The sequence below is a fragment of the Mandrillus leucophaeus genome, unplaced genomic scaffold (genome assembly GCF_000951045.1).
Source record: "Mandrillus leucophaeus isolate KB7577 unplaced genomic scaffold, Mleu.le_1.0 Scaffold71, whole genome shotgun sequence".
Lineage (NCBI taxonomy): Eukaryota > Metazoa > Chordata > Mammalia > Primates > Cercopithecidae > Mandrillus > Mandrillus leucophaeus.
In genome coordinates this window covers 5,207,399-5,226,894 of record NW_012107697.1, presented here as the reverse complement: position 1 = coordinate 5,226,894, position 19,496 = coordinate 5,207,399, and the positions used below count along the sequence as shown (strand labels likewise).

Below are 19,496 nucleotides of genomic sequence, written 5' to 3'. Positions count from 1 at the left end.
TCTGTTTTGTCTGTTCACTTTGTTTTTAAAAATGCATTAAGAGACAAACATGATGGTGCTCACCTGTAGTCCCAGCTACTTAGGAGACTGAGAGACTGAGGCAGGAGGATCACTTGAGCCCAGGAGTTTGAGGCTGCAGTGAGCTGGGATCACGCCACTGCACTCAAACCTGGGCAGAGTGAGACCTCATCTCTAAAAGGAATAAAAATAACATTAAAAGACATTGACAGGTAGATTCCTAACTATTTATTAGAAGCACCCAAATCACTGTTCACATTCTAAACAGAATCTAAACACTAACCAGATTTTCTTTTTATTTTCAAAGTATGCTTTTTCCTTTCTTACCTTTGGACTTTTCTTACTTTTCCATAAATTATAAGATGTGGATTTTGGGTCATTCAACTCATGACAAGAAAGGAAAATCATCAATTAAAGATTCCTTGTGTGAGTTCAATCTGTTGATTGGTCTGTGCTCCATAATGCTACAACCTAGATTATATTAAATTTCCAGAAGAGTGCAGAATAAACAATCATTTGCAAAGCACCTATTATGCAGCATACATAGTGGTAAGCATTAGTTGAATCAAAATGAACACATGTCCTCATTCAGTACCTGTAAGTATCATGCACAGTTAAGCGTATAGACCCATGAGCCTGTAAATCAAACAGTCCAGAACTGGGCTAGGTAGTCATAACATCACAGTGAATGTTTAAAAGCTTGGCTGAGTGGGAGCGGTGGCTCACACTGGTAATCCCAGCACGTTAGGGGGCCAAGACCATAGGATAGTTTAAGGCCAGGGGTTTAAGACCAGCCTGGGCAAAGTCGTGAGACTCTATCTCTACAAAACATAAAAACATTCGCTGAGCATGGTGGTGCATACCTATAGTTCCAGCTACTTGGCAGACTGAGACAGAAGGATTGCATGAGCCAGGGAGTTTGAGGCTGCAGTGAGCCACGATCGTGCCCCTGCACTCCAACCTGGGTAACAGAACAAGATTCTGACTCAAAATAAAAATTAAGACAAAAAATAAAGACTTAAGAATGTGAAAAATATTTACCTACCTCCCCCAGATTTTAGAGTGCAGGTTGTTTGCAAACGGTAGTTGGTTTGCTCAGTGCTGGCCTGGATTGGAACGTGCAATGGGCCTTCGTAAAGGGGAAAGCAGCAGACCCCAGAAGGTGGGCCTGGCTCCCTTCGACATAGTTCCTGTGGTATTCATGTCACTGCTATTTGTGGCATGGAGACTCCTTGAGAAGTGTAGAATGTGCTGAATTTAAAGTCTCTGAGGTAGCAGTTTCCACCTTTAAAATATTTCTTGGTTTCTCCAGGGTGCCCGCTACTCATTGCTCTCTCTTTTTTTTTTTTTTTTTTTTTTTTTTTGAGACGGAGTCTCGCTCTGTCTCCCAGGCTGGAGTGCAGTGGCATGATCTCGGCTCACTGCAAGCTCTGCCTCCCAGGTTCACGCCATTCTCTTGCCTCAGCCTCCCGAGTAGCTGGGACTACAGGTGCCCGCCACCACGCCTGGCTAATTTATTTTTGTATTTTTAGTAGAGAAGGGGTTTCACCGTGTTAGCCGGGTTGGTCTCAATCTCCTGACTTTGTGGTCCGCCTGCCTCAGCCTCCCAAAGTGCTAGGATTACATACTCTCTGTTTTAATCTCAGTGGGAATTCCAATACTTCCGCTGCACCTTGGACCCAAAAATATGTCTCAAAATATGTTTCTGTATTCCTTTAATTTTATTTCTGCACACTCAGCACTTTTGACACACATATCTATTTTACAAGTGCTCAAGTAAACTAATCGCATTTTGTTGAAGCTCTTCCTTACTGTGCTGTCATCAGTTAATTATGGGGGAACTAAGATGCACAGGGTATGATTATTAACGACACCTCAGATTTACACAAACCCACTCTTTGAATGATTTCGAGGCAGTTTATACATATTAGCTCATTTTTCTTCATAACAGCTAGATTGAATGAAAGACCTAGATTCTATTCTTGGTGCTGTAACAACCTTCTTAGGAAAAGTATTTAGTCATTAATTGCCTCAGTTCCCAACTATGAAACAGGAATCATGATATGAAAATATTTGCTTCTCCCTTTCGTTCTCCTAAACCTTTAGAATCTTAGTAGCTTAAAAAAATGTAAAAATCTGATGTTTGAAAGTAAAGAAGTGTGTCTTGACTTTTTGAACATTAATAAAAAGTTGAACAGCAATGTTGGGAGATGACTGGAAACCCTGAAATCTGAATTATTAGGTTTGATGCAAAATTAATTGTGGTTTTTCCCATTAAAATTTATCGCAAAAACCACAATAACTTTTGCACCAACCCAAGACAATCTAATTCTACTTAGTGGTGAGTCATTGCCCTATCTACTTCTTGCCTATTTTCTCTAAGTATTTCCTAGGTATTTCTCTAAGTGTTTCTCTAAGTATTTCCTACTATTTCCTAGGTAATAGGAAAATACTTAGAGATCCAGGGGTTATGAGTACTACAAAAGAAACCCTATCTTCAAAAGAGCATTAATTTGGTCAGCAAAGACATCCCTAGGAACCATGGCATCAATAAGACCCTATTTGAGAGGAGAACAGTCTCAAATCGAGTCCTATTAATGCCATGGTTCCTAGGCATCATTAAGATGTCTCTTTACTCTTCCTCCACCTCTTTTCTTTCCCTCCCAACTGCCAGGCTATCTGTAGCAGTTTCAAAACCATACAGACAACTCCAGACCAAATCCCTGGTCTGTATGCTTGCTTGAATATCATCTATAGGTTCTTGGCCTTACAATCACAATCTTCAAAAGTCCCAGGGGCGAAAAATATCCCTCTTTGCTTGCCAGCCTAAACCTAATGACTGAATGGCAGGGAACCTAGACTAAAATAGCATTTGGCTCTTAGATGACATCCTCCAGCCAAGAATAATGACTTTTATAATGTTAGGTTCAATCCACTTAGTGCATAGGTAATAGGCATCTCACCTTAGGGAGGGGAATGGTCTCTCTTTCCCTCTGTCTCTCTTTCCCTCTGTCTCTCTTTCTCTCTCTGATTACCTATTGTTAGACAGAAGCTTTTCTCCTTCAACTTCCTAAAACCCAAAGGCTGCTAAAATGTACTTCCTACAAATTGGTAGAGTTGGGCCCCAATGCAATCAATGGGCCATAGATTACCTTCCAGAGAGCTTCACAAACCACCTGGGCCCATCAGATAAGCACCAGCTCTTCTATGGAATTAGGATGGAAGCCAGGAAAAGTCCTCTGAAACTCAACCAGTGAGGTACAAGGAGGCAACAGAATTATTTTATATATTCATATCAATAAATATCACTAAATATATACTGAAGGATTAGGTCAGCATTCATTTTTCCCCTAAGATACTAATGAAAGCAGTTTTTTTACTAGGCAAAAATCCAAGTATTTTTCCTGACTCTACTTAGCCTGACACTTGGAAATGATGTGGATTTCGGGTATAAAATCTGCCAGATGATTTCCTTTGAGACCACTTGAGCTATAGAGTGCCTGTACCAAACACTGCCCCCTACTGGTCTAGAGCCTCCTCTTCCTCTTCCTATGATGAGTATTATCATAGGAAGAGGAATATTTTTGCCAGTTAGTGGAAGACTCTTGCTGAGGGAATTTAGATCGTCTTTATCTTAAGTACCTTTAGAGTAGAATGATGTGTGCCCATCCAGTTTTGCCTTGGGAAATGCCAGGAATGCCCCAAAGGATACAGTTTTAGAAACTGTGTTCTAGGTTAACATAATGAATATTATCCCAGTCTAGTACAGATAGTAACATATTTGTAACCAAAGTCAGTCAATGCTAGTGGAAAACAGAATGGAGTCCATATATTCCCCTGCTTAACTCTATTCAGAGACAAGAACTGCTCAGATGAAGAATAGGATAGAAGCTAGCCTGCCAAGGGTAGCCATTATACGTACTTAGATATTCTTTCCTTAGGCAAAATAAAGAATTGCCTAATCTTTCTTCAGAATATACAGTATGAAACCCTAGAGTCATTTAGGTCATATGGTCATGAACCATTTCTATCTTCTCAACTTCTTTTTCTGAAACGAGGGCACCCTGAGCTGTGTTGCTTATCTCAGATCTGGATTTAGCCACACACTCTAAAAGTGTAAGAGCTCTCCCTCCTCACATGTAGCCCAAAATAGTCCTTCACAGCCACGTCACCCTGGACAGTTTATCACTTGACATGACCTCCTACTCTACCGATTGGAGAGATTTCAGACAGAGCTTGACTGGCTTCAAACAGAAACAGCATGACTTCAGAACGTATGGGATGAATTAAACAGAGCAATTTTCTAGTTTTCAGAAACACAAACGTGACTATAAGTGGGACCTCAGCCAGAGTACCGTCTTAGAAAATAAGGTTTCAATCTACCATTTATTAAATGCCACGTTTATGTGGCATTTTATTAAGCATTTTAAGGGTTATTTAGGCATGAATATTGCTCTCTCAAAATGTTACAATCAAAGCCATCTTAGCATAAAAATTTATTCTGAAATGATTTGCTGAGCTCCTGCTGTGTAACAGGTGCTGTGCCATGTACTGGGGTTACAGAGAGACCCTGTCACAGCCTCTGTCTTTGTGATCTTAGAGTTGGGAGATGGAGTAGCATAGTACACAGATGATGCCAGTACTACAGCATCACTTCCTGTCCTCTGGCTAAAGAAATTTCACTGTCCAGCACAGTGCCCGACATAGAGTTAAGTAGTCAGTAATTATGAACTAGATAAAAATCAGCAAAATAAAAAGAATGAATGAATGCTAACATAGTGTAAGTATAGGGTGCTATGGAAAATGCATAGGAGAAGAAACTAAACTAGTTTGAGGGGACTAACTGCAGAAAGTGTCATTTACGCTAGGACAGGAGTCAAAGAGTATATTGACGCAAAGGAAAGACCGTGAATTAGACCTGGGTTCAAATCCTAGCAGTGCCACCCATGAGCTGGGCAATTCTAACTATTTCAAACCTTATTTTCTGCATCTGTAAAACACTGATGATACGTTTTAAAGGCTGTTTTGGGGACTAAATGAGATATTAGTTACCTGTGTCTGACACAGAGAAGAACTTCAATGATAGGTGTTAGAGGTATCACAGAGAACGGACTTGCAACATGAAAGCCATGAATATCTAAGTAGTAAGGTTAAGGGCACAAATATCTTAAAGAATGAATAGTAATAATAAGCTTAAAATCATGATGGAAATAAAAGAGAGGTGCTATAACAGTTCTTAACCCCTAAGCTCAGACAAGGGTGGAGGGAGGCAGATGATTTATAGGAGTTTGCCATCCTCTTCCAATCCATTCTAGAAGGCTTTTGTATTTAGCTTTCAGCTGCAGAACCATGTGGCCCTGCCTCTCCCATTCACAGTATGGTAAATACTTTTTCAGATAATCAGATAATCTTAGGGTATTATGATTTAACTGCTCAGCATGGTTGCTTGATACAAGCTATATGTGTGTGTGTGTGCATGCATGTGTGTTTGTGTGTGGTATTTTCCCTGTAAGTTCTTGCCACAATTAGCTTTCATTGCTTTTACCCTAAATATTTTCAAGTATACCAGATTCCTTTCTTCTGTTCTTCCTTCCACCCATGTGCATCAGGCTCTTTCCTGCTACATTCACATAGTTAGGTTATTTAACACACACATACACACCTGCTGTCTGCTGGCTTCAACTCTTTTTAGGTGAGATTTTAGGACATGCCTTGAGATGCATTGGATTGTCAGATACATTAAATATAATGTGGGGGAGGAGAAGGGAAAGATGCTAGCAGCTGACTTTTGGTTTGGGTTTTCAGTCCTAATATGAGACAGGACATGGCAAAAAAGTGTCAAACAAGAGAATGAGAGGGTCCAAAGAAACGAGGTGGTGGTGGCCAGACATGAAAGAAAGTACAAGACATAAAAACATTTAAGTTTGAAAGATATAAAATTTGGAGAAGGGAGAACTAGCAGTGTTTAAGATTCCGATGGGGGAGGGAAAGCCATTGATTGGGCCTTTGAAACCATGCCAGGAACCAAGAGCCAGGGGTAGTGGCAGAGGGGACGGCCAGGTAGGACAATTAAAACGGAAATCTGGCTCCTTACAACACAGCATGGAGCAGGGCTACAGAATTTGCTGCAGTGGGAGGTGGGGCCAGTCTGGCACAGTCTGTGGGTTTGAAAGGAGCTGGGCGGGTTGGAGAATGCCAGTCAGCCTTTGTAGTTCTGAGCTCAGAGAGGGGGTGACACGTACTGGGCTCCAGGTCAGAAGCCTGGCTTGGGTGGCTTTTGGAGAAATTTTCCCTCTGCTCCCAAACTCTTAAAAGGTGCTCATCACACCACTGACCTCCAATCACAGCACAAGCACGTGTCCCAAAGGCCGTCCTCCAGCAGAGATTTCGGCAGTGGTACCTGTTGGCTGGCGCATGGGGTCCTTTCCTTTTTCTATTCCCTGGAAGCCGTCAACTGGACTGAATACAACATCTTTGCATCTTTTTCTTCACCCTCCCCACATGCTTGCATCTCCCAGACTCCTAGGGTTAATCCCCAGGACAACCTTGCTTTGAAAGAAAAAATGTGGTGAGCCTACTTGAAGATTTGGATTCCAAGAGGCCTCTGTCTGTCCTGCCTCAGCCAGAGCCACACAGCCAGCTCAAGGAGATGGGCATTTACAGGGAAAGCAGCAGTAAGTTTCTGTTGTTGTTGCTGTTTGTTTTCAAGGCTTGGTTGTTCTCCAGAATTAGGTCCCTGAAAGCATGGGGGTTTTTTTTCCTTTTTTTTTTTTTCTCCTTTCCTTTCTTTTTTATTTTCTTTCTTTCTCAGCAAAAATTAATAATACCCTCTTCTCCCCCGAGAGTGATTCATAAAAGCAATTTAAAAGTTGCTTCTTCATCGTTGCTTATAACCTGGGTTAAAGTTATCTGAAGTTGATCTGTGTGTGCCTATTCTCAACACTGTAATATTTTAAAATGTATGTGCATTTGTTATAATAATTTGTGCTGATGGTTCTCCTCCAGAAGAAATACTATGTAACTGGCAGATAGATTGTCATTATGCTGAATTTGTCCCAGGACTTGCATAGATATCTTCTTTGGGTGTTTTTGTGCTTATTTGCTGCTCGTGAAAGAGAAGGATAGAAAGACTTTGGAAGGAGGGTGTGGTCCAGCAGATTCGGCTTCCTCCCAGCCCATCAGTGACTCCTTCTTCCTGCTCCTCCCTTTCCCCTCCACTTCTATCCCAGTTCCTCAGATCCAACCAGAGCCAGCTGTCAATGAAATATCTTCTGCCTTTTCTATTACAGCGTGGGTTAGACTCTGTCAGGTAGGAAACTACTCCCCATAATCAAACTCATTATGTTTGTGATCTCAGCGTATTTGCAAACTTAGACATAGACCAGACAATAACATTTACCCTCTCCATTTCTCCCTTCCTGGGATTTTTAGCCAAGGTAATAATAACAATAATAATACTGTATTTAAAAGGCCTCTAGCAATATTTCATCTTCTGAGAGTCTTACAGATGTTAACTAATTAATCTTCACAACACTCCATACAAGAGAGGTAACTATTATTAACCATGATAGAAGATACATATGTATATGCTAAGGACAGCAAACTAGTTCACTTATTTATCATGGTTCACTTGATATAGTAACTGGTATTTTTAAAACACCCATCATAGATACAATAATTAGAGATGTGCTTTTGTTAACAAAGCCACTACCCACTTCTAGCGTACCCTTGGGTACTAAATAATTACCCACTTTGTGTGGTTATCTAGCTCACTAATTACCCACAGAAATTGGGGTCAGGTGTTAACTGCTTGAAATAAGTATCCTCCAAAGACATCGCTGAGTTGTATAGAGAAAATGATGTGTTCATAGCAAAACTTTCATAAGCTATATATTTGTATATCTTTGTAAGCAGAGTGAATACAGGCAAGGGCAAATTAGCTTATTATGTGAAAATCATGCTGAACTATTGTTGCAAATATAGAGAGGTTTAAAAGAGTCTCGGGGAATCTCGTCCTCTATTTACCTTTCCCTTTGAAAATGGGTTCAATGACATGATTCCCATAGTCTGGCCTTCATATAGAAGTACTCTAAGACAATTGATGATTCTGGTTAGGAGTGATTCATTTTGGTGTACAGGGAGGCAACCAGTGAGTCAAAGATTTTTTTTTTTTTAACAGCTCCACCCTTCATGATTATTCTAGCGTGTTTCTTTTTTCTCCATCAGTCTAGTGAAAACACCCCGTTAGCCAAATCTGAAAAAGATTCTAACCTAGTCACCAACTCCTGGCAACCACCTCTTTCTCCTTCCCAATAATGACAAAAAGAAAAAAAAGTATTTAAAAAATCCAACACTTTCCTTTTGCCTTTAACTGTTACGCGCTCCTCGCCTTTCCTCTCTACTTCTCTCCTCTCCCTTCTTCCTCTCTCTGTATCTTCTTCTTATTTGTGCATTTTCTTCTCCTTTTCCTTGGCATCTAGGCATGCTTCTGCAGGTCTCACAGTCAGAGACAAAGCACAATTATGTCTGAGTTGAGCACAAAGAAACTATCTTTTAAAAACATTGACTTGGAGGAAACCTGCATCCTCAGATACCTTTCTCCCTTTCCTTGCTATTTACAGAATCTGACATTATATTTAACACCACACTGCCTGTTGTCTGCATGATTCTAGCCAGAAAAATTGGGTTAGAATGGCAACATACCCACTGTGTATACAGATAGGTAGAGACCCTAATTTTCGGCAGATCCATGCTTTAAAGGATCATTGCATAGCAGAGCTTTAAAAATGAGTGCCAACAGAAATGATAGGAGATGCTCCCCTAATCAACTTAGGATGTCTTCCTTTTTTCTTGTGCCTCTTTTTTTTGTCATCTGAAATATTACTTGTCATTATTGGGGGACTTGAGGCTGATCGATGAAGTGTATATATGTCTGTCGGACATTTGAAGAGGAAAAACATGCTTCAGGAATAAGGAAAATGTCTGCAGTGAAAGCAAAGGGTTAGGATGAGCTTCAGTGACTGACGAGTTCATTTCAAAATCCAAGGGCACATAGATGGTAAATTAGTACGTATCGCAAATACAGTCAACGAGCAAACCCCAGCCACTGGAAGGAAAGGGAATGTTAGCACCGTAGTCATCACATGCCTGAACAGAGTGTCTACGTATCTTAAATGTAGATCTGAATCATTGCTCTTTTATCCCGCTAAATGCTGATTGCAAAGAAATGTTTGGGCATTGTTGACTTTCTGTCCATAAAGAAAAGTCACGAAGATTCACAGAATCCATCACCTGCGCTCATACATGCATGTGTGCTTTAAATTCCCCTAGGATGTGAAACAATTAGGCAGAGAAACTGCACTGTGGTCTCCCTTCCTCACTTCTTTCCCTCCCTGTTTTGCCTTTTCGAAAATGTGATACCTGATCTCTAGGTCTAGCAGGCTGAGAAATTTTTTGTATTTGTATAATACAGTGTCTGGCCTTCCCCCTGACCTGCTGATGTATTTTTGGCCTCATTAGTAGTCAGGGAGATGCCTTAGTGCATCCAGCACTGCAAGTCAGGGATGAAACACACTACAACAGAGAGAGGGAGCAAGCGCGAGAGGATATTAGAAGAGAGGCTTGTCTCCAAGATATGGAAGGAAGTGAGAAATGACAGGGCTGCAAGCTTTGTATGTAGGAGACCGGCAGGGCGGGGGAGCGGCGAGGAGAGCCAAGTGGATTCTCAGAAAAGGGGGGAAGCCATCGAAGAGCTAAAGGTGATTAGAGGGGGATATTGATTTCTTATTCTGCCAGAGATTTAAGCAGGCATGCGAGGAATCTGCACCATGGTTGGCAAAAGGAGACCCGTTGCCTCCTGTAACCAGACACTCGGGCTTTCCAGGAGCCCAGGGAGCAAGCCGAGAAGAAAGGGGGCAGTGTGGTCTAGGAAAATTCAACTTGTCGCTGATTTGTGCCTGATGCCTGCTGTCCGTCAGCAGCCTCCCTTACAATCTTTTTTTCTCTCTCTCTCTTTTTTTTCCCTTGCCTTCTCCTTCTTCACTGAAGCCTAGGGGAGCCAGTAAAGATTAAATGTGCTTCTCAAAGGCAGCCACTTCATGCTGCTATGTCGAAAGGGCCATTATTATTATTATATTTTAATAGTAAAAGAGAAAGGGAGAGAGGTTGAGCGAGCGAGAGAGAAGCTAGGTGTGATGATGACAGACTAGCTTTTCTGAGAGGAAAAGGAAAAGGGAAGGGAGAGAAAAAGGAGAGCCCCTGAGCTCAACGGAGGATTGTGCCTGAGAAGAACCTACAGAGGTGAGAAAAAAGTTGTCTTGAGGGTGGGGGTGGGGGGGGGGTGCTAAACAGACACTGTACAGAGGGAAAAGAGACGTAATGTAGCTGTCTTGCTAGCATGATTCTATTTTTAAAGGAGGGGAGGGGGAGAGTCTGGAGCTCTAACTGTTTTTAGTTGCATATGGAAATATCTAAAAAATATTTAGCATTTTTACTAAGTGCGTTGAGGCCTCTCCAGTGTCTTCCTGGCTGTGGCTGCTTTGTCATTCTCTTTGACTAGCCAGCCATCTACCTTGCTCAGGCCTGGAATAAAAGAAGAACAAGAAGAAGAAAGGAATGAAATGGAAAACAGAAAGAAAAAGGAGAAGAAACATTTGAAACAGGGTCATCTTCCCATCCGCCTCCTCTCCTTTTCCTTTCATTTTTGGAGGCGGCACAGGAAAGCCCCACTTCCAGTCTGATGAGGAAAGCGACAATCTATCAGGTACAGAACCAGGGGCTGTCTGCGAAGATGGAGGGGAATTATGCTTCGGATTCCTCTGAAATACTGGCCAAAGGCTTCAAAGAATCCGCAGCGGGAGGTGCGGGGGGAATGTCTCTCCCCAGCCCGCACCCAGCCCTTCCCACTTCGCGTCTACCAAATGACAGCCTGGTGCTCGCTCTTGGTGATTTGGCCTTGACTTCAGCCAAGCAGCTGATGCAGACGAAGGCTCCGTTTGCAGGACTGGCAAAGTGCACGCTAAAGAAAGAAGGAAGAAATTTTTCAGAAAGCAGCTCTGGGGAGGTTTCATACTCCCTTTTTTTTTTTTTTTTTTTTTTTTTTTTTTAAGTGAATATTTTCCAAATTTTTTTTGTTCCATGCCCCTCCCTCCACTCCCACCCAACTGCCCTTTTTTCTCTCGTCAAAGCATAAGCTACAGAGTTACAGTCTCGAGATTTGGTGTATCGCTTCCTGCCCCCGCCTCCCCTCCCCGCCCCCGTTCTCCGTCCTCTATTGAAACACCTCGCCCAGCCTAGCGCACTGAGAGCTCTCATTTCCCCCCCTTGCTCGGGATGGTGCCACAGGAGGCTGTGCGGGCCCCGCTCCGCTTCGAATGGGTGAGTTCAGAACGCTCTTCGCATTTACACTTCCATAGCCTCTGAATCCTACTTCTTGGTCTTCTCCTTTGAAAACCCGATTTCTATGATTTTCGCATGCGGCATGCTTGCCCTGGGGGAAAGAGACGCCTCCTATTTTCTCTTCAGTCATTTGTGCTAGTCGTAAATTAAAGCTTTGAAGAGACACGAAATCCTTATTGTAGACTATGGTTTTAAAAACGTGGGCATTTCTGAGTCTATTCATATTATTTTCCATTTTAGTCAACTGTTTTGCCCAAATCTTGAAAGAGTTTTCTCTGATATACTCGTGATTGTATGTATGTGCGTAATTGTATATGCGCCCCCAGACACTGCGTATGTGTGTATGTATGTATTAGGCTTAAATGGAATCTCAATTTTGTGAAGGAAAGGAGCTTAGAGAAGAAATACCATACCACCTGTTTGTTGCGTCTTAGTTATGAACCTCGAACAGAAATTGCCTGTCATTCTTGTTTTGCTTTGTTTTGTCTCAAGAAAGAAAACATTGTTGCGCTCCTCTCAGTCCCTGAGACCCTAACTTGTGATGTTTACCGTTTAAATCCACGGGTTAGGCTCTTGGGAGCTGCGAGTCGTGCTTTTGCATCCTGGAAATTTGGTGGAACTTTATTCTTTAAAGCAAAAACAAAAGAAAAGAAAGTTTGTCTGAAGTGATTGAGTATACCTCTGAGGTTTTCATTGTTAGATGGGATCAGGTGACCAGAGAGTGGCAGCTCCTGAATTTCTGTTAAAGTAGGTATATATTCTGCTTTAATAGCGTGTTGGCTGCTATGTACATGTATGTATGTTATTGATGCCTGAGGCTTGTGGAACTCATCTGCCTGGTCTGTTCCTTGAGAGCAACACGCAGTAGTATACGAGCGTAACAAGAACAGCTCAGTACCTGGTGCTTGACCTCAGAACATCTCAGCTGAAGTCCCAGCATGCCCCATGCCTCCAACTTTCAAACTCCACAGTTAATCTTAAAATTGTGCCCAATTAAAATGGGCATGTGAATATATTATATATTCAGTGCCCACACATGTGTATCATGGATGGCTAGACAGTGAACATACAGACGCAGATAAAGGCAAACTAAGAGTTTGGACTAAAAGTTTAATAGGTTAAAATTCTATTCTTGCAATTCCACACAAAGGATAGAATTTATAGTATTAATAAAAATTAAGTTTGTATGAATTTGCAAGATTTCTTAAAAATAAAAGAAGGGATACCACCTCCTTGCTGGGTATCTTTATAAAATGTTATACTTCATGGATATAAAGGTGATAAAGATTGGAAATAAATCTTCTAAATATGTAAAATGAAAGCAACAACAACAGCAAACACAATTATCATATTCTTTCGGAGTAACAAATACTGTTTTTCACTTTAAAACTAAGAAAAATTTTATCAGTACTTAAATTCAGTCCAAAAATATTTTATAACACCCAAACAGTACATTTAAAATTATCCTTTCTTAAGGTAATGGCCAGCATTACCTAGTTTGTAGTTTTCTTGAGCTGTAACTTTTTATAACCGAATAATTTCAGTGATTTAGGTCTGTCTCATAGTTGGGGAAGAGAAACAGTAACTTACCTTTCCTTTGTTGTGAAAAATTCTAGTATAAAATTTCATTTCAACAATTTTCATATTATTGGGCCAACATTTCTCTTCTATGTTTGAAAAACACCTAAATCCGCCCAATCCAAATGCTTTCTTCTTCTTAAGATTTTATATAGGTTGTAGCCTTGTTTTATATGTGCAGTTGAAGGTTAGGGAAACTGTTCTTTGCCTGTTTTTTTTTTTTTTTAAGTGTTTATTGCAATTTTAATCATTAATGCCAAATTGCAATCAAGAAACCATTTTGTATGAGAAAATTGAATTGAGAATATGAACTATGCAACAATTGCACCGTGTCTTTTGTTGAAACCTCTTGTGTAGTAATATTCGAATATTACTTTCCAGTCTTTGATAGTCTGAATGTGCTTCAAAAAAAAATAGTTATTTGATTGTTGAGTCATCGTTAGTTTATATTCGATGGTTTAATGACTTCCCCTATCTTAGCTGATGTGTATGCATAGGTATTTGGAAATTACAGCGAGGCATCTATTTAACTTAGGGATCTATATTACCACATTATTCATATCAAACATTTGTAAAACAGTTGGTGCTTTTTGAAGTTAAAATATATCTGCAGTTTACCCTATGAAAATGTATACATGGATCAATAAAAACATGCCAGATAAAATTCTTCTGTGATTTTCACTGATAACAGGGTAGTAATTTAATACAAGTGTTTTAGTTTGTATTTCAAGGCACTCTCAGGTTTTTACATGTTTTCAAGTGGATTGCTCATGTTCCGAGGTTGCTATCATACAATTGATCACCCAGGCATTTAAGAGTGCATAACGACACCCGATTTTATATTTCAGCAGGCAACTGCTTCAGTGCAAGGGCAGGTTTCTCAACACCCCTTCTTCCTCACCGAGCCCATCAGTGAAGTTCAGTGAAATGAATAACATAATTGGTGGTTGGTTCAATCACTACCAGTCTAGACTAGCCCAGACGCATCAATTAGAGGGGGCTGTCTTTTAAAGGGAGAGTGCAACCGAAACAAGCAGGGCATTATTGATACTGATCTTTAAAAGTGCAAATCCAGCTTGGCAGATAAAAAAAAAAAAAAAAAAATTAGGCGGGGAACTGGGGTGGGGGTGCGTTGCGGGAAGAAAAGAGAAAGAAGTGAACTGGAGATTTCGGACACAGAAGGACAGGAAGCTTGAGAGAAAAGGAGAGGATAATGAGTGAAATGCAATGCAGCACCTCCTTGGAACACACAGTTACAATTCAGTTCACAGGGCACACTGGCTCACCGTATTTTTAACTAGATTCTCTCCCCACCTCCTTTTTAAAAATTCCTTTTTTGCCTCTGTTTCCAAAGAAATGCCAGCTCAAAACCAAGGCAGTTGGAAATTTAACAGCTCTAGGAAGCTCTAGTGAGAATAAAGCCAAATAATATGAACCAGCCAAAACTCTTTTTGCAACATTTTTCCCCAAAAGAAAAATACAGAAGATATTTCTTTTCAAGTCTCTAATTCTACCTTAAAAAAAAAAAACAAACAAAAAAAAACGTGTACTAATGAACAGTATTCATTTTAAATCTAGCACCTGAGAACTAATATTATAGGCAAGACACCTTTAGGTAAAGGGCTCATAATTTTCCATTGAATACAGTAAAATTATAAAGAATGTAACAAAGGCTTTGGTAATTTGGTAGAGGGGCTTTTTGGTGAAAAAGAGACAGATGATTTAGAAAGTGAGGAACACATCAAGCCTCAGGGAAAGAAAATGTTTGATTGGTATTAATTAAAACACTGCTAATATATTCTAATAAAATCAAATTTAACATTCTAAACTAATCCTCTTGGTATGTCAAAGGAAAAGAAAAGTATTATCTTATTTGCATCTCTGCAATCCAAATGCATTTGCTCATTCAGCAGAATTAATTTTTATCACCAGCCTGTTTAATCTCCTCACAGATTTAGTCAAACTTATTCTTTCAAACTAGAAAGGATCAGGGTGGGGAATCCATGGAAGGTGTTGGAAGACTAGTGACTGTATTTAGTACTGGCTTTATATTTTACGATGTTCTTTCTCTTCATTCGCTGTAATGGGGTGTGGAGGGAAACGGTGAGACCGCAGTGAGAATGATGAACGGCTCGTTTTTCCTCTTTCTCTCCTTCTACCTGCCAGATTATTTAATAATTTCAACTGCCAAATTATACGAATGCCATTTATTTACGTAACTGGTGTTGGTCTGTTGATTAATGTCTAATGTTTTTCTAATTTCAGCCTTTAATTTACTGAAAATTCCTAATGAAAAAGGCTTTTAAGCCAGAAACCAGTTGCCTTTTATCGGTTATTCCCAACTGTAGATCTTCTAAGAGAAAGTGGGGAAGTGAATGTAAAATTTTATTCATGACCAACTGAATTCTTTGTTCCATTTTTAAGTCCAAATTTCTCCAGGAAAATTTCATATTTTTATGAAACAGCAAGTTTTATGTTCCTTATTGTTAAACTCTCACAACTGATAAAATCATCCCAAAATGACATCATAACCAAAATGCTTCTCCTCTCATTAGTCTACCATGACTGTGATATCTTATGTAAATATGTGACTAACAAAAAAAAATGAATGGGCCATAAATACTGAGGACCATATTTATGTGTTTCCAAAGTGAGGGGTTCTGCGTCCTATCAAGGAGATGTAAACTACTGACTACACTACTGATGATGCTGGCTTTTTGCTCCATTGCCTTTTCAAGTCTTCAACGTAAAAGAGCAATCGCAGTTCGGTTTCACATGCATTGTTCTATAATCCAGGCAATAAATGCTAATTAGTAATGCTCAAGGATCCGACCATTCAGAGTAATTATCATAATTTACTTCTTCCTTGTTAAAGACATTCCTTGCTGATTAGAAAAAAAAAAAAATTAAATCGTCATTTTACCATTGCACTGCAGTGGAAATGCACTAGAGAGATGTTCAAGGTATAGTAACACGGTGGCGGTTGCATTCCAAGTCACCGACCTGTGCCTCTTAGCTTATTACAAATGGAATTGCCACTTAATTTCTAAGAAGAAATTCATGTAAATGCATAAAGTTTGGCGTGTAGACCAGGAATATATGATTTTATTTTACAAACCCCAGGACTCCACCTTCCCGGCCCACCCTCTTTCTAAAACCACTTACTGAGCAGAACAAAGGAAATTGCTAACTATAGAGGCATCATTAAGTGTGAACTGCAACAGCATGATAAAGTATGTGATATGACAACATATTTTATTGCACAAAAGTGCAGATAATTAAATAATTCAATAGTAACCCTGACTAATTAGCAGAAAGATCTTGAAGGAGGAATCAAGAAAATGGATCCAATCACCTTGAATAATATGCTTCGTTCTCCCAGATCACAAATTTATTTTGGTTATTTGATGATTGATTACCTCATATAGAAAGATGAGGACAAAAGCCTATTTCTCAAAGCAGAGCTTTGATCTGGTGTCCTCTTTAGGACAAATTAATCATATGTTTTAGAAGTGCTGAATTTAATGTAGGGCTTTCTGTCTTCAGTCAAAGATATAATCTGCCATTCTGTTGAACATTTCTCTATTATCAATTGATCTAAGAAATTATCAACCCTTAGCCTCTTATATCGCTGCCTCAGAATATAGATGTAGCCTCGTTCACATTTTCTAATGAGTCTTCTGTTTAAGTTTGTTTTTATTGCTTGAAGCAAATAAATATCATGGGCACAGAAGGAACAGAATAAATAACCGTGCTGAATATTATATATGGTGAAACCCTTCCCCCTTCCTTTATCAAGGTAATATTCCTAGTGTTCATTGTTCATTGGTCCTTTAAGAGAGAGCTTTAGCTTTTACTTGAGGGTTGTAAGCACATTAGAGGAATAATTCCCTTTGGATACTATACAGAAGGAGCCACCTGCAAAATGTTGATGCTGTTATTGAAGTCTCAAGTGGAATCAGCTTTCAAAAAATTAGATATTAGATACATCCGATATAATTTGCAATGTGTAATTATACTAATGTGCATATAGTTGTCTGTTGGTTTACATGTTGACTACTTGAGTTTTTTTTTCTTTTCTTGTGCATTTCTCATCATTGAAATGATTCCTTAGTAGAATCTTTTTAAAATAAGCTTATTTTTAAAAAGTTCTTTAATTAATATAGGAATATGAAGACTCTACAATCTGTGTTCTTATGCAAGAATAAATATGTGTGACCTAGATGCTGGAAATTAATTATCGTGGACACTTGCTTAATTTGTAAAATATTTGCTACTCTTGATTGATTTAGTCTTTTTCCTGACTTTAGATAACTTGAAGTAATTGAGAATATTAGGATAGTAAATGTTATTCATTTGTTTTAAGAAGAAATTCATTTCCTTTGTTGAAATAACAAAATAGAATGCCAGGGAAATGACCTTAGGCAGAGATAATAATTTTAATTTAACCAAAGTAATCAAAACAGTAACAATAATCAGCAATTTTTTTTAATTGTTTTTCACTGTTTTGCATGGCACATGTTGAATACTGAAACTCTGCCTTAGGTTATTTATGCACTAACATCAACTTCCCTTTTGACGTCTTGACATGATGTGCAAGGTCTACTGACGGCCCCACTGGAGAGCCTCCTTCCGGGGAACTGAGCCCTGAAGAGCTACCTATTAAGGAGTAGCCCAGGCAGAGCAACAGCGAGTTGGCTGGTCAGCCTGGTAGTCGACTCAGTAGGTGAAGAGGCTCTTGTTGCAAATTTGGAGAATCCTTACCATCAGGTCACAGAAGGACTCTGACCGAGCAAGGCAATACAAGGGTCTTGATCTATGCTTATAAGTTTGGGAGACAAAAAGGATTCTAAGAGAGGCTTATATCGAGATGATACAAGATATGACTCATTGCAATTGAGTAGGCATAGAGCCCAAAGAAAGCTGATTTGTACAACAGTTGACTCATAGTAGACACCTAGAATATGGTCATTCACATATTTATACTATCCATTTCTCAAAATTTGTTTTAATAATGGAGTCCCTATTAGAAAAGAGTCCCTATTTGCAAATGGAGTCCCTATTTGCATAATGTGTAGCTACCTAATACCAAAGAAATACAAGGTTTGCTTTTCACCTGCTCATGTATTCAAGGATTTGCCATCATTAGATATCCAAATGAGCCACAAAAAAATTGTGTGAAATGTTATTCCTTAATATATAACATTTTAATGTATTAAAAAAATGAGTTTTACAAATGTGTATCAAGAGCTTAGCACTCCATCATCCCGTCAATGTTCACAAAATAATACATTCTAAAATCTTAAGATGTATATTTAATTACTCATCCAAGATCAGTTATTGCATGCTTAATTAGAAAAATACCTATTAACATTTCACACTTAGTTATTTTGCAGGTTGAAAAACATATTATACCTGCCATCTAGAGAGCCAGCATCCTCAGCATATCCAAAGTGGTTAGGGGTTAGGGCAAAAAGCAGTCATGTGTCATAGTGTACCCCTTTTGGTGTGCCTGACTTAATAGACGTCTTCGCTGTGTAAGCATGATGAAGAGGCTGATGAGAAGGTCTTCAGTTAAATTAACGTCTACCTGAAAAGTATATTTTATTCATATCAACTTTTATAAAATAAAAAAGAGAAACATTAATAACAACTCTTCTCAAATACCCTTATATTTAAAATGCATGGGTTGGATTAGTTGGGCTCTAAATTCTTTTACAGCTTTTAGAATTTTTGAAGTCATTCTAAAGTATGGAGGCATAGGAACAACTCCAGGACCAGTGAATCCAGAGCTCATTTGTTCCAACAGTTGTCCTTCAAAGTTATATTTGATTCCACCTCCACGTTCTGTATTTACTAACATATTTTGCATTGATGCTAAAACAGTAGGGACTGGAGTTCATTTTCAGGAAGGGGCAGTAACAGAAAAGAAGAACAGCTGAAGAATGAAAAAAGCTACACAGTGGGAGAAGCAAATTCTTGATCTAAGTTCTAAGCCCATTTCTCTCAATTAACATTAACATAGAAGAAACCCCGACAAGCACCTGCCTTTCTATTTTAAGACTATATTCTTTAGGCCTGCCTTCATTTAATTTCTTGCGGTATGGTTTGTTTTTTTCCATTGGATTAACTCCTTTGAGTTTCACATTTTTCCTTCCACTTGATTCATTTGAATCATCTTAATATTCCTCTCGGAAGCCTACAATAGTTACATTAACACATCATACTTCCCAAATTAAATCTTAACGTGTTCAAAGCCACCTGGAAATTGCCCTACCCCATTTTCTAAAACCACTTAGAATGTGTAATCTCTTCTTGAATTAAGTGAGCCTGCTTTCTCTGGCTTCCAAGTCATTGAATACGCTCCAGGATATGCTTTTCCTTTCTGCATAATCTGTCCCCCCACCTTTTCCACACTTTGAAAACCTTCTTCTTCCTTATTTCCCTCCTTCCCTCCATCCTTCTCTTTTTTTGTTCTCCTTTCCCCCTTCCGCTCGCTCGCT

At 39.3% G+C, this 19,496-nt stretch overlaps 1 long non-coding RNA gene across 1 annotated transcript in view; it reads left to right on the top strand.

The window, feature by feature from the left end:
• Positions 1 to 11,214: 11,214 nt before the first annotated feature.
• Positions 11,215 to 19,496, top strand: part of LOC105528273 — an 11,640-nt gene continuing 3,358 nt past the window's right edge. Inside the window, exon 1 of the long non-coding RNA XR_001004335.1 lies at positions 11,215 to 11,394. This is a non-coding gene — a long non-coding RNA (uncharacterized LOC105528273). The remainder of the gene's footprint in view (positions 11,395 to 19,496) is intronic.